A 14,323-nucleotide genomic window follows, 5' to 3' on the forward strand; every position below is an offset into this window, starting at 1 on the left:
GGGCTCATCTGCCTGTCTAAAGGAATCATAAAACTGGACAGAACACGTGAAGCCGTCATCAGTCCATTCAAGGTTATGACCCCTAAGAGAAGGGAAGCTCACGAGGCTGAGCTTGGCCCTCACCTTGACTTTCAGCCCGAGGATCATTTTCAAACTGACCCAGGGCAAAGGATTCCAAGCAGAGAGCTGGAGCCTCATCAGGTGAGAAAAGAGAGTTCCGAGTCCAGGGCTGACATGACAATTCTAATTTGTGGAACAAGTAACAAAAAAGAGAGGGAGCCCAAGAGAAATTCAGAAAGTAAGGACCCTACCCAAGGAGTGAAGGCTTCCTTCTAGGACTGTGGGTAAAACAGAAATAGATCCAGCCTAACAAAGTCTAAAATCAACCCTTAAAATCAGGGTGATCCACCAGTTATTTAACTGTGGGCCAGAAAAAAGGTTCAACATTCTTCAAAGTACTATATCACATTCCAGAGTAGTCCCCACATATAATATTCAAAATGTTTATAATAAAAATTAATAGGCATGGAAAGAAGCAGAAACATGGGGCTGGGCTGTAGCTCAGTGGGAGAGCACTTGCCTAGCATGTGTGAGGCCCTGGGTTCAATCCCAGCACCACATGAAAATAAATAAATATCATAAAGGTATCGTGTCCATCTACAACTAAAAGAATATTAAAAAACAAACAAGCAAACAAACAAACATGCACAAATGTGACCCATAAACAAAAGAAAAATGGCCAATAACAGGAAACTCAACGTTGGAATTAGCAAAGACCTTAAAATATACAAATATGTTTAAACATTTAGTGAAAGTTGTGGCCAGGTGTTTTCATAGAGGAGCAGGTGAACATATGGGGAAATTCAGCATAGAAATGGAAACGTTTAAATGCAAATTCTAGAACTGGAAAATACAATATCTGAAATGAAAAGTTATCATACCAGCCATGGCAGAAGAAATGACTTATGAACTTAAAGATAGATCCACAGGAGAAACCCAGACTGAAGCACATAGAGAAAATAGAATAAGATTGAAAAAAGCATTCAGGAAACGTAGGCTAATATTAAGTAAGCTAGTACTCTTTCATTTGGAGTAACAGATTGGGAGGAGAGAGAATGGAATGAAGAATTTATTGGAAAAGATAGTGGCCATTTTCAAAATATATGAAAGTTATCAGCTCACAACTCAAAAATTCAGTAAATTCAGCATTAATCAGCTTTTTATTGTTGCAACCAACAACTTAAAGTAGGAAAATTTTATTTTGGCCTACGGTTTCAGTCCATGGCTGGCTCGGTTGCCGGGGGCCTGAGGCAGGGCAGAGCATCATGGCAGAAGGATGTTGTGGAAGGAAGCCGCCATTTTATGGCAACCCAGAAGCACAGGGAGAGAGAGAGGGAGGTGGGGTGGGGGAGCCAGGGACAAGATACAGCCCCCAAGGTCACATCCCTAAGGACCCACTCATTCAACTAGGTCCCACCTCTCACTGCCTTCACCACCTCCCTGTAGTCCATTGAGCCAAAATGGATTAATCCATCCACGAGGTCAGAGCCCTCATGATCCAGCCACTTCCCAAAGGCCTTGCCTCTGGACACTGCTGCTTTGGGGACCAGGCCTTCAACTCTTGAATCTCTGGGGGACACTTGATATCCAAACCATAGCACACCTCGAGTAGGATCAACTCCAAGACAGAACCTCTGGACCGCTCAAGTCAAGTGCGGAAAGCCCACGATGAAGAGACCACTTTAAAACCAGCCACGCCCAAAAGAGTCACATTCAAAGAAACAAAAATAGGAGTTATTTAGTTTTGACTTCTCGGGAACACTGGAAACCAAAAAAGCTATAGAATCACACCTTGAAAGTGCTCAAGGAAACTGCAACTAGAACTCTTCACCCTGGAAAAATGCCTCAAGGTAAAATAGAGACATTTTCACAAGAACAAAAACTGTGATCATTTGTTGCTGGCATAAGTTCCCCCACAAACACTAAAGCACATTCTTCAGGCTAAAAAGAAGTGTCCCCAGGGGATCCTAAATCTGCAGCAAAGAACAAGGAGCATCGAAAAGGGAGCATGGGAGTGCTTAGAGAAATTATTTAAAAGACCATTGACTAAAGCAAAGACAGCGGCAGTGTGTGGCCACTCGTATGGCAAATGCAGGACTACCTCTGGCAGTAAAAGCACAGAGAGAAGACAAGGTATAAACAGACTTATTCCGCTCAAAGTTCTGCATAACAGCAGGAGTGGAGCACCATCAACTCCAGGTAGACGGTGGTAAGTGAAAGTAAATACTGTGATCCCTGGGATGCTGAACAACATAACAGCCACAAGGAAGATTCAAAGCTCAGAGGAACAACAACACACCCACGTAGGTTCATTGATTGTAATAAATGGATAGAAAAAAAATTTTTTGAGACTATGTCTCACTATGTTGCCCAGGCTGGCCTCAAACTCCTGGGCCTAAGTGATCCTCCTGCCTCAGCCTCCTGAGCAGCTGGGATGACAGGTGCATGCCAGCCACGGGCATGTGAGATGTCAACCAGGAGGGAGGTTATGTGTGTCCTGGCGACAGGAAGCATGTGGGGATTCTCTGTAGTTTCCACTCAAAATTGCTGTAAATTTAAAGTGCTCTAAAAAATAAAGTCTGATAAAAAAAAATACTAGAGGAAATAAAAAGCAATTCTACAACATACTCAAACCAAAAGAAGGAAGAAAAGGAAAAATTTTAAAAAACAACAAAGAAGAGATGGAACAAATAGAAGGCACACGGAAAAATAGTGGGCTCAACCCCACCCACAGTTATGCCCATGCAGGTGCACCCGTCGGCGCGAGCAGGACAGTCATCGGGTTAGACACAGGGACAGGACCCAGCCACATGCTGCTCACTAAGGGGGAGCACCAAAAAAAAAAAGCCAAAGAAATGGGCACAGCCGGCAAGCCTTGGCCAGAAGATGCTGGCCCCAGTCACATCAGAGCAGAATGCACTTCAGGACCAAGAACATTACCGGGGACAGGAGGGACACTTCGAAATGAGAAAGAGTCCATTCATCCAAAGACATGAAAATCCCGAATGTGAGTGGACCCCAGAACACAGCTTCAACACACAGGGGGAGAACTAGAAGGAAGAAATCCAGGCCCCACAGGCCCCGAGAGGCCGACAGATGGGGCCCATCCATGACGGAGGGTCCGGAAGAGCACCTGAGAAGAGGGCTGGGGAGAGGAAGCGCCATCCTCTGTGGACTGTGGGGGTGTGGTGCTGGGGGCTGAACCCAGGCCTGGGCAGGCGAGGCAAGCCCTCTCCCAGCTGAGCGAACCCCCAGCCCCTCGGTGGGGTTTTACTTTGAAGAGGGCAAAGAATTGACGGGAGGTGAGTGGGAAGAGGGGACAACGGAGGACGGAGACGGGGAGTAAGAGCGCTTCTACACACTGGTGGGGACACCTGGAGCCGGGGAGGGGCCTGGACGCAGCACAGTGAGAGGACAACTGCAGGCACAGTGTCCTCCAGGGGCAGAGACGACGGGACACGGGCATAAAGGAGGGTTGGCCTCAAGGGCAGGTGGTGGGGTGCCATGGATGGGGGACCCTTTCCCACGGTGGAGTTTGCCTCAGCCACTGGGCCCTGCTCTGCAGCTAGGCCTCCTGAGGGCAGGGTGGAGGCAGCTTGGGCGGGACCCTCACTGGTCTCTGACACTCTGGGAGCTTCTGTTCTCTGTCTTTGTCCCAAGATAACTCACTTGGTCATGAGAAGTTATCCCACTATAAGAGGCTAGAATGAGAGTGCTGCTTTTCTCACTTCCCTAGTTTTTATTTACTTATTTTTTAACATTTAGGGACTTGTCTTCAGCCTTTAAAATAACAGAGAAGGATAAAAAAAAATTTAAAGTAATTAGTTCACAGAAAAAGAAATGGTTCTTGTATTTAGTCCATTTTTTTTTCATTACTATGGCAAAATACATAAAACTGGGTACTTAAGAAGAAAAGAGGTTCACTTAGCTTATAGTTTTGGAAGTTGGTAGCCCATGATTAGGAAGACTCATTGTTTGGGCCTCTGGTGAGGCCCTAGAGGAAGAGGACAACCTGGCAGGAGCTTGTGGGAGAGGAGAGGTCACATCACCAGACAGAATGCCAGAGAGAGATGCAGAGGTCAGACTGGCTTAATAATAACTCACTTTTACAAGAATCGGTTCAGAAGTCTCATGAGAACTATGCTAATCTCTTCTGAGCACCCACCCCCCATGACCTCAGGACCCTCCCCTCAGGCCCCAACTCTTAAAGGTCCCACCACCTCACCACCATCACACCAAAGATCACACCTCCAACACATGTGAGAAACCACATCCAAACTAGAGTAACTCTTAAACATAATTTCCCAGAAACTACACTTAGACACTCATATCCCCCAAATTTGCAAAGTTTTTTTTTCTAAGTTAATGCATTCATCTTGGTAAGACTATAAGGAAATGCAATGTCATTCCTCGCTGGTGACACTGTAAATTGGTATGAACTCTGTGGAAGGGAATTTGGAAATAGTTATCAGAATTACAAAAGCACAAACCACTGACCAATTCCTCTTCTAGAACTTACCTGACACACCACAAAATCAGATATGAACAAGGTGATTCATCGCAGCTTTGTTTGTCACACAAGAAGATTGGAAGCAACCCCCAAGTTACCATCAATAGGAAATTGGTTAAATAAATATGGCTAAAGCTGAATAGTGGAAATGATGCCATTATCCAAGAAAATTACAAAACTCTTTAAATACTGATAAGGAATGATTTCTAAGACACAAGATGAAGTTAAAAGAAAAAACACAATAAGCTAAATTTTTTGTAAAAAATTAAAAATAAAAAGGAAAATATATATAGATAGACATGTATTTACCCACACATATAAAATATCTGTGTATTTGTATTTTGGAAAAATATACAAGAAACCATGGAGGGGAACTTGATAACTGGATGACAGAAGTGGGAGGGAGGAAAAAGATAAGTAACCACAAATAAAAACAAACTCAGAAGGCAGGAAACAGCATTCAATGACAGGAGATGTTGTCTGCTTCCTGTCCCTTTCTAAGTACTGCATCTCTTCTTCTAGAGAGATGCGTTTCAGGAATTCCATCTAGAACACCTAAAAGGCATTTAAACCCAACAATTTGACCACCTACTAGGCTACAGAGGCAAGAAGTGAGTAGGGGCTGAGTCAGCCGCTCACCTTTGTTAGACGTCTATTTTGTGCTTCCAGTGGAACTAACCACTCCCAGGAGATGGTTTATAAACCATGGATCACCATTCCCTTTTTGTCTGTGACATTTTAAAAGTATTGCAAATTATCAAATTATTAAATGGAAACACAGATAGATAGTCCTGCCATTTGTTCGAGCTCTCTTGTTGGATCACCAGATTAGCTTAGGGTGTAACCAGAAGCTGTTGAAGAGGGGCCGGGCTCCTCCTTCCTCCCAACACTCAGCTTTTATGAACATAATTGACATGGCCTTCTGGATTAAAGTGGCTGAAGTCTGAACCCACTGACATCTGTACTGAGGCACCTGGGGCCCTTTAGGTCAGACCTGGGCCACCGAGGTTTCCGGCCAGCTGGCCCTCCCTGGCCTGTTTGGAGTATGCACAGGTCCACGTGCGCATCTCCTGCCCTGGTGCCTGGAACTTCCAGAACCTCTGGGCAGCAGGCCAGGGCCTTTGTTCTGTTGGCAGAGTTACCTAATCTCATGCTGGTAAACAAAGCCAGGCTCCTGGAGCCCAAGCAGGGGAGAAGCAGAGGGCCCTCCTGCCCCTCTGAACCCAAGGAGCACCATGAAATGCCCCAAGGTTCTGTGACCAAACAGACTTCTCGAAGGCAGGCAGGAGTCCTCAGGGGGGAAATGACAGGGCCGGGCACCTCCCGCCAGGGATCCTGCTCTAGAAAATGGGTCACTGCTGACAGGGCTGGCTGGAGCCCATGGGATTGTGAAAGGGCTGCCTACGTGCCACCCCACCCCACTGCCTCCGGTGCCACTACCTCTGTGCTGTGGAGACTGACCTCTCTTCAGCATGGCTCCTCCTCTCCCCCACCCAGTTGTGAGTCCCTACAAAGCTCCACCATTAAGAACCATGACCTTCCCAGACCAAGGTGGACGATCTGATAACCGCCTGCCCGTGGCCCACCAAGAAAGTCTCCATGTTCCAAAGCCTAACTCAAAGGTCTGGATCTTCATGGCAGCTGGGGGCAAAGGCTGGGGATCCAGGAGGGCCTGGGGCAGAGGAGACGCCCCACATGGCTCTGACCAAGCCCCACATCCAACACTCCTGGGTCTGGTTCAGCTTGATCCAGCCCAGAGAAGGGCATCCGTGCCCTCCAACATCACTGGCAGCGGGTCTCTGAAGTCGGAGCGCTCCAGCTTGAGAACAGGGCACACATCCTGGGCCTCACAAAGGGCAATGTCTATACTGGGATGTCACACAGGGCTTCAGTCTTGGGCCACAGTTGGCTTCACTGGGACTGGACAGGGAGCAGGTAAGGAGCTCACCAATGAGGACAGAGGCCCTGAGCTGGGCACAGGCTCTGGAGCCAGCGTAGCACATCTGGCCCCAGGCCCTGCGTGCCCGGCGGCCCAGGATCCGAGAGCATTTTCCCTGAATTTGGTGGAACAGCTCCGCCGCAGCGCTGATGTGCCTCGCTGGCCAGCTTTGAAGATCTAGTACAAAATAATGTAGAATGTCTCACTAATAATCTTCATGTTGAACTCACGTCAAATGACACCACTGTGGACATACGGAATGAAGTTATATTATTCAAGTTAATTTCCCATTTCTTTTTCCTGTTTTTAAATGAGACTCCTAGAAGATTTTAGATCCTGAGTGGGACTCCAATTGTGTTTCCAAGGGCCAGCTGGCCCACCTGGCAACAGTGGGAACCATGGTCCTCAGAGTCCCCTCCCTGCCTGGTTTCAGAGTAGAGCTGACAAAAGGGAAGGTGTCTGGGGTGGGAACAGGGAGACAAAGTGACCGGATGCCGCTCCGCCCTGAAGGTCATCGTTGGTCCGAGGCTGTGGGAGATGAGTGTGAAGGGCTGGAGGGTCCAGGTGGCCTTGCTCCTTCCTGATGTGCGGCCAGTCCTCCTTCCTCACACCGGCTGCACTGACCCCAAGCCCACCCCAGACTCTGCACTGCACACTCACAAAGAGCCAATGACCGTCCAGAGGTGTCCGACTGGGCCCCTCCACGGTCCTCCCTGGCCATCGCCTCTTCAGGCCTTTACTCCCCCCCACCCCTGGGCTGTGAAGGCCCAGTTTCTGGGACACTCTTTATTCCCCAGTGGACCTCAGGTTCCACAGCCTCGGTGAGCCCTGCCTGACCCCCACGTCAGGGCTCCTGGGGGCCTCCCTGTCTAACCAAACTCCAAACTTAGCAACTAGCCATACCTCTGCAGCAGGAGGCAGGGGGCCTCTGGGATTCCATCCCATGCCTAATCTCTCTCTTTTCCACAAGCAAGCTCGACTCCCTGCCCTTCAAAAAACACCTAAATGGAAAAACACTAACCACCTTTCCTCCTTCCTCTCAAGGTCAGATTCCCTCCCCCTCACCTTTGAATCCATTTCAACACCAAGGCTGGCTTCTGGCCCAGCACTCCCAGAAGGGCTGGGAAGGTCACCGATGGCCTAGTTTCCAGATCCACTGGCTCCTTTTTGGTCTTGCTCAACCTGACCTGGGGCGGGGCTGACTCTTATGCCAGGTCTCTCCTCCCCTTATTGACCTTTGCTGCCTCCTCCTCCCCCTGAAGCCTTATCCTGAGGTCTCCCCAGGGCGCTGGCCGCAGCCACCTCTGGCTTCCCACCCTCTCTGGGCACTGTCATTTATTCCACAGTTTATTTCAAGGACCAAGAGAAGGGCTCCCAAGTCTCGTCTCACCAACACTGCCACTTGGGTGCTCAGCGTGTCTAAGGTGACCCTCTGCGCTCTTCTGTCTCTCCACCTTATGGAGCAGTCGAGGGCATACCTGTTGCAAGTGACCTAAGTGAGCAAATGAACCTCTGGACAGACTGACACGAAGTCCAGGGCTCCAGTGGTGTCCTCAGGACCTGGCTCCCTTCACTCTCAGGCTGGCTGTCTCCAGGGTGCTTCTCTGGGGGCAGGCCCTCCCTGCACCCTGGCAGCTCCAGGTTTATAACTCCAGGTTCATGTCCACTGGCTTCTACTCCCAGCCTCTGATAACTCCTGCCGAGTTCACTCCGGAACCCATCTCCGTACCCTGGGATGGGACTGCATGGTGGGCCAAGCCTGGTTCCTATAACTCTCCCGAAACAGCCTTGAAACAGAATCCTCCACTGTAGGGGGAGCTGGGTGTCCACTGGCCAGGACCCAGTTACCTGCCTCCCGCCTTGGGCTGTGGCAGAGCCGCTCTTGGACTGTAGGGGCAGAGGGGTGAGGAATGTTCCCACAGGGAACGTGGGGTCTACTTCCAGAAGAGACAATGGATTCTGGCCAGGCCACAGCGGCAAAGGCCTGCCTCCTCCATCTGTGATGCCCCTTCTCTTCCAGTCGCATGCCCCTGTCCGCGTCTGGGTTGATTCACGTCCCTCTCTCTGCCCATCTCCTTAGTGTGACCCCTCTTCTTCCCTTGCCTGCACTGCTGCAGTGGTTCTCCGAGGCAACGTCCTTCCCTCCCTAGTCACTCTCCTTCTACCATCGGCCACACCGCCATGCTCTCCTCTTAAGGCGGAGACTGGCTAGCACATTCCTTCCTCTCTGCATGACTTGGAGATTCCTCATGGGACTGAGTGCCAGCGGGTGGTGCTGCTGAGAGGCGATCCTCAGGGTTGGAACATTACAGTTTGCATACCACTCCCCTGTGATGGACACAGGAGCTGTTTCCAGCGTGGGCCCATTACAGATAGCTGCTTGTGTGAGTCTTTGTGTGGACATGTGCTCATTCCTCTTGAGTAGACGCGGAGGAGCAGGATGCTGGGTCACACTGTTTGAGAAACTGCCACAGCAGCTGTGCCATTTTCCTCCCCGCCAGCCATGTGTGGGAATTCCAGGTGCTCCGGGTCCTTGCCAGCACTTGCTGGTGTCAGATCTTTGAACTTTAATCACTGAACACATGTGCAGTGCTTTAAATTTCTATTTGCCCAATGGGAACATTGTACATTTTCTTTTGCCTGTTGGCTGGTTGTATGATTCTTTTGTGAAGCGTCTGTTCTAATGTTTGCTTATTTTTAATTGGGTTGTGTTAAGATATTTTGCATCTATTGTAGGCCTACGAGGGATGTTGGTCTTTAGTTTTCTTTCCTTGTAAAGACTTCATTTCAGCTGAGTACAGTGGTGTACGCCTGTAATCCCAGTGGATTAGGAGGCTGAGGCAGGAAGATTGCAAGTTCAAAGCCAGCCTCAGCAATGAGGAGGCACTGAGCAACTCAGTGAGACCCTGTCTCTAAATAAAATACAAAATAGGGCTGGGGGTGTGGCTCAGTGGTGGAGTGCCCCAGTGGTGGAGTGCCCCTGAGTTCAATCCTCAGTACCACACACACACAAAAAGACTTCATTTAATTTTGTTATCAGAATAAAGTGAATTGGAAAATGCTATTTCCTGTTTTCTGAAAGGATTTATAGGATTGAAACTAATTTTTTTCTGAAATGTTTAATGAAATTCACAAGTGAAACCAACTAGGCCTGGACTTTGTAGGAAGATTTGTTTGCATGTTTATTTATTTATTTTGCAGTGCAGAGGACTGAACGCAGGGCCTTGCTCATGCTAGTCCATGTTCTACCAAGCAGCCACATGCCCAGCCCTTTGAGATTCCCAGGGTCTCAGTAAATTGCTGAGGCTGGCCTCAAACTTGCTATCCTCCTAATTCAGTCTCCTTAGTTGCTTGGATTACAGGTGCCACCTTGCCCAGCTGGGAAGGTTTTTAAATAAAAACTTAATTTCTCTGATATAGAGCTATTCAGATTTTCTGTTTCTCCTTATACCAATTTTGGTAATCTGTGTCTTTCAAGTAACGTACCCATTCAATCCCCAGTATTAAAAAAAATTCCCATTTTTTCTAAATTGTCAGATTTAAAGGCAAAAGTTATTCACAGTATACTTCTGCTATCCTTTAATGTATTTAAAATCTTTTTTTTTTCTGGATAAGAATTTATTTAAAATCTTAATGAGGGCCGGAGATATAGCTCAGTTGGTAGAGTGCTTGCCTCACATGCACAAAGCCCTGGGTTCAATCCCCAGCACAACAACAAGAACAACAAAAGATTGTAGGGGGAGAATGGGCCCCTGGGGAGACTGTGAAGAAAGACAAATCCTAGCTCTCCACAGCAGGAAGCCAGCTGGTGACACCTTTAATGGGGTGAGGGGAGAGTCAAGAACAGGTGGCAGAAACATGATATTTGGGAAAATGGGATTAAATAGAGGAATAAACTGGAATAAAGCTCAAATTACTCACCTCTGGTGGCAGCATTCATGGTGGCAGAATTCATGTGGGGTGGACATGGTGGGGCATGGGATTGGAAAATGGTTCTTTCCAAGCTACAGGTTGAGCATCCCTAATCCAAAGATCTGAAATCCAAAAATGCTCCAAAATCTGAAGTGTGTTAGCACTGATATGACACAAGTGGGAAATTCCACACCTGACCTCATGTGACAAGCAGACACACTAAACTACTGCATAAAATTCCCTTTGAGCTATGTGTTTGGGTATAGGTGAAACAAATGAATTTTGTGTTTAGGCTCGGGTCCCATTCCAAGATATCTCTTTATAGGTTTGCTGTATTTCTGAATTTGAAAGATTTGAAATCTGAAGTCCAAACGCTTCAGGTCCCAAACATTGGGGTATGGGATCTTTGATCTGCTATACAAATTCAAGTTCAGGGTTGGCTCATTGCAGGTCTGGCCTCTCATCTGTCTTCCCTTCCCCAGTTCAGGCTGCACCAGGACGTTTCCCTCCTTCTGAGATCTGTCTCCTCTCTCAGCTCCTTTATGACCTGGTTGTCAGGCACAATTCCCATCTCATCTCCCAGGATGACAGCCACTCAGCGTCCCCAAGGATTCTCACCTGGGGCCAGTCATGTACCTAGTGTGCTTGAAACCCAGGGAGGATCTCTCTCTCTCTCTCTCTCTCTCTCTCTCTCTCTCTCTCTCTTTTTTCCTTTTCTCTCCTCCTCAATATTTCAAAAATATTTTTTGGTAATAATCATGAATGAAACAAATAATAGTAACAAGAAAAGAAAGGCAAATAGTGATTTTTTTTTTGAGTGTAGGCGACTGAACCCAGAGCCTTCCCACCAACCTACATCCTCAGCCCTTTTTAATTTTTGAGACAGAGTCTCACTAAGTTGCCCAGGCTGGTCTCAAACTTGCATTCTTCTTGCCTCAGTCCCCAAGTAGCTGAAATTACAGCCCAGTGAAAACCTTTTGATTGAATATAAAAATACATTATTATGTCAGTAAAAATTAAATAAGTATTATAATACAAAAAGGGTCATAGCTACTTAATCTTTTAAAATATTTTTGTACTTTTTTTTGTTGTTTTTTGTACCAGGGATTGAATTTAGGGGCACTCAACCACTAAGTCACATCCCTAGCCCTATTTTGTATTTTATTTAGAGACAGGGTCTTACTGAGTTGCTTAGCACCTTGCTTTGGCTGAGGCTGGCACTGAACTTGTGATCCTCCTGCCTCAGCCTCCTAAGCTGCTGGGATTACAGGCCTGCACCATGGCGCCCAGCTATATATTTCATATTTACTTAGTGGTTTGAATTCTGACTTTTTGGTTATAGCCCCATGAAACAAATATTTAAATAATTCCCAGTAACTAATAAGCAGATTTAATAAAATCAACATATGTATAAAAGGTACAATGATAATTTTAGCCATTACTAAATCACACCACTAACGGAACTGTTTTCTTTATATTTCATGTGTGAACTCAAATTTGGACTTACCAAAACAAAAAGATCACCCATCATAGTCTGTACTCTGTTTCACTGTTTATTTGTTTTTTATTTTTAAATTTTTTTAATACTTATTTTTTAGTTTTTAGGTGGACACAATATTTTATTTTATTCTATGTGGTGCTGAGGATCGAACCCAGTACCTCATGCATGCTAGGCAAGCTCTCTGCCACTGAGCCACAACCCCAGCCCCTGTTTCACTGTTTAAATTATGAAACACAAACTGGTTACACAGAAGGACAGGAGAAGTATTTTCATTCATAATTTCTTGCTTAGTTTTTACAATCTCTATCTACTACTGTTTATTTGAAATCTGCTTCTGTGCAGGAGCAGGTAGTAGGGAGAGGTTGGAGACTGAAGCCGGGCACTGAGCAAACTTGAACACTCCCCAAACACTGGACTCCCCTCAAATCGAAGGTGCGTAGTTGAGTCCATGTGTCTGGGCGCCCACTGCATGCTGGGGAGTTCTCAGAATTCATCTCCATGCAGAACACAGGCTTATTAAAGGGTATGTATTACAAAAGTGCTAATTTGAAGCTTACATAGATATTATTAAAACTCAATGGAATTTTAACCCACTGAAGATTTTTTAGGGGAGACTTTGGTCTTCACACAAAATCTGCAGGTTCTGTTTAGGATCGCCAAGTGCATGGTCATAATAAGAAGCAGGCTGACTTTTGGTCCTCTTTGTATTTTGCTTTTAATTGTCTCCAGGCCATGAACTTGTTCCTTTGCCTGCACCTGAACCAAAGCTTCCCTGGATCCCCTTGGGATGTCACTGCCACAGGTCACCCAATGCTATGGCCACTGTCACACTCACTATCTCTATTTGACCTGCCATTCAACTTCACCCTAGCTTGGCTTTTGCTCCCAAAATCCCAACAAAGCTTCTCTTGCAGGCAGTGCCCTCCAGATTGTGGACTCCAGCGCACATCTGTGACTTTGCCGCACAGTTCAGCTGGGTTGGCCAGACGCTTTCTCCAAAGCTTCTCTTCTCCTTTCCACCCTTCCCGCACTCCTCCTCCAGCTCTCCACCTCCTCCTGGCCCCATGGAGTGCTGCTGTTCCTTAGGGCTGGCCCAGCGCCCCTGCCCTTCTCACATCCTACTCTCCACCCTGCTCCTGTGATTCCAAACACTACACACAGGCAAGCCACAGCCTGCTCACCACCTCTACTCAGCTAGGTCACTGGCACCTCCAATCAAACAGGCACATATCCACAGAGACAGTCATGCATTCATTTAGTAGCCAATCAATACTTAACAACCAGTAAATGACACCAGGTGTAACACCCAGCTCGTTCTCCAGTGTCCCCCCACATGGGTAACACATCACTGGTTATCTGGTTACTTAATCTGGACACTGGGAGCCACCTTCTGGATACCTTTTTCCTGATTCTCCACATTCAATTGATCTCTCGGCTGGTCTTTTCTCCTCAAAACCACGCTCCTCCATACGTGGCTCCCCGCCCCTGCTGCCCCTGTCTGTCTCATAGCTGCTGCTGTTTCCTGCCTGGATTCCTGCAGTGGCCTCTGCCCAGCTTCCATTTTGCAGCCCAAGAGGTATTTTCTGAGCTACCAGCCTTACAGTGCGATCTTCGGCTTATACCTTTGTCAACAGGGCTTATTCAGAAGCAGGATCTGGCCCTGGGCCACGTGTCCCACCTCCTCTCACAGGGCCCCAGCCAGGCCAGCGAGCCTGGTGGTCCTCAGTGGCTGAGCCGCTCCTGACCCCAGGACAATCCATGGGCACAACCTTTCCTCTTGGCCGCCTTTCCCAGCCCTTTGGAGTTTTGAATTTTATTTTATTACTCTATCCCTCAGTGAGGTCTTCCTGACCCGCCCTCAGGCGCTGTTTAGCCCACGACAGCAGCGAGCGCCACCCTGCTCCTTGCGTCTCTGTCTGGTGCCCAGGACGTGCTCAAGGACAAGGCTGGCGCTGCCTCCCTGGAGCTGGGGTGGGGGAGAGGCTCAGTGAGGCAGGTGTCTGGGGACAGGTGATCACGAGGGACAAAGCATCAGGCTAGGGTTGCCTTCTGCAGGCTCGGTTGAATCTCAGAATCTCCATGTACCCCTAAAGTGGTAGCTTAGGAAAACTTGCCCAAAAGGCAGAAATTTCCTCCTAAAGTGGCTCAGAGAGTCACCTCAGTGCCAACCCCCCTCTCGCCTCTCCCCTGGGGCTCACATGCCCAGGGTTTCCAAGGGTCAAGTTAGTCTAGATTCATAAATTTCCTCCAAGGCAAAACGTAACCATGAGCTTTTTGCGCTTTTTAGTCAGACCAGAATGAGTCTGAGGTGTGAGGTTTGACTGGCCCCTGGGAACCATCCTTGGGTGTCGACTGTGGGAGAACATGGCTGGCTGGTGTTTGAGTGACATACGGGTTGGCC

At 47.7% G+C, this 14,323-nt stretch overlaps 1 long non-coding RNA gene across 1 annotated transcript; it reads right to left on the reverse strand.

The window, feature by feature from the left end:
- Nucleotides 1–4,874: 4,874 nt before the first annotated feature.
- Nucleotides 4,875–9,084, reverse strand: LOC124079349 (uncharacterized). Its single transcript, XR_006847306.2, has 2 exons — nucleotides 7,413–9,084; nucleotides 4,875–6,753 (listed from the first exon to the last, which is right to left on the reverse strand). It is a non-coding gene; the product is annotated as an uncharacterized LOC124079349 (long non-coding RNA).
- Between the last annotated feature and the right edge of the window lie 5,239 nt (nucleotides 9,085–14,323).

Source organism: Marmota monax, unplaced genomic scaffold (assembly GCF_021218885.2).
Source record: "Marmota monax isolate L192 unplaced genomic scaffold, Marmota_monax_Labrador192_F-V1.1 WCK01_AAM20220418_F8-fsc00080, whole genome shotgun sequence".
In the NCBI taxonomy this organism is placed as follows: Eukaryota; Metazoa; Chordata; class Mammalia; order Rodentia; family Sciuridae; genus Marmota; species Marmota monax.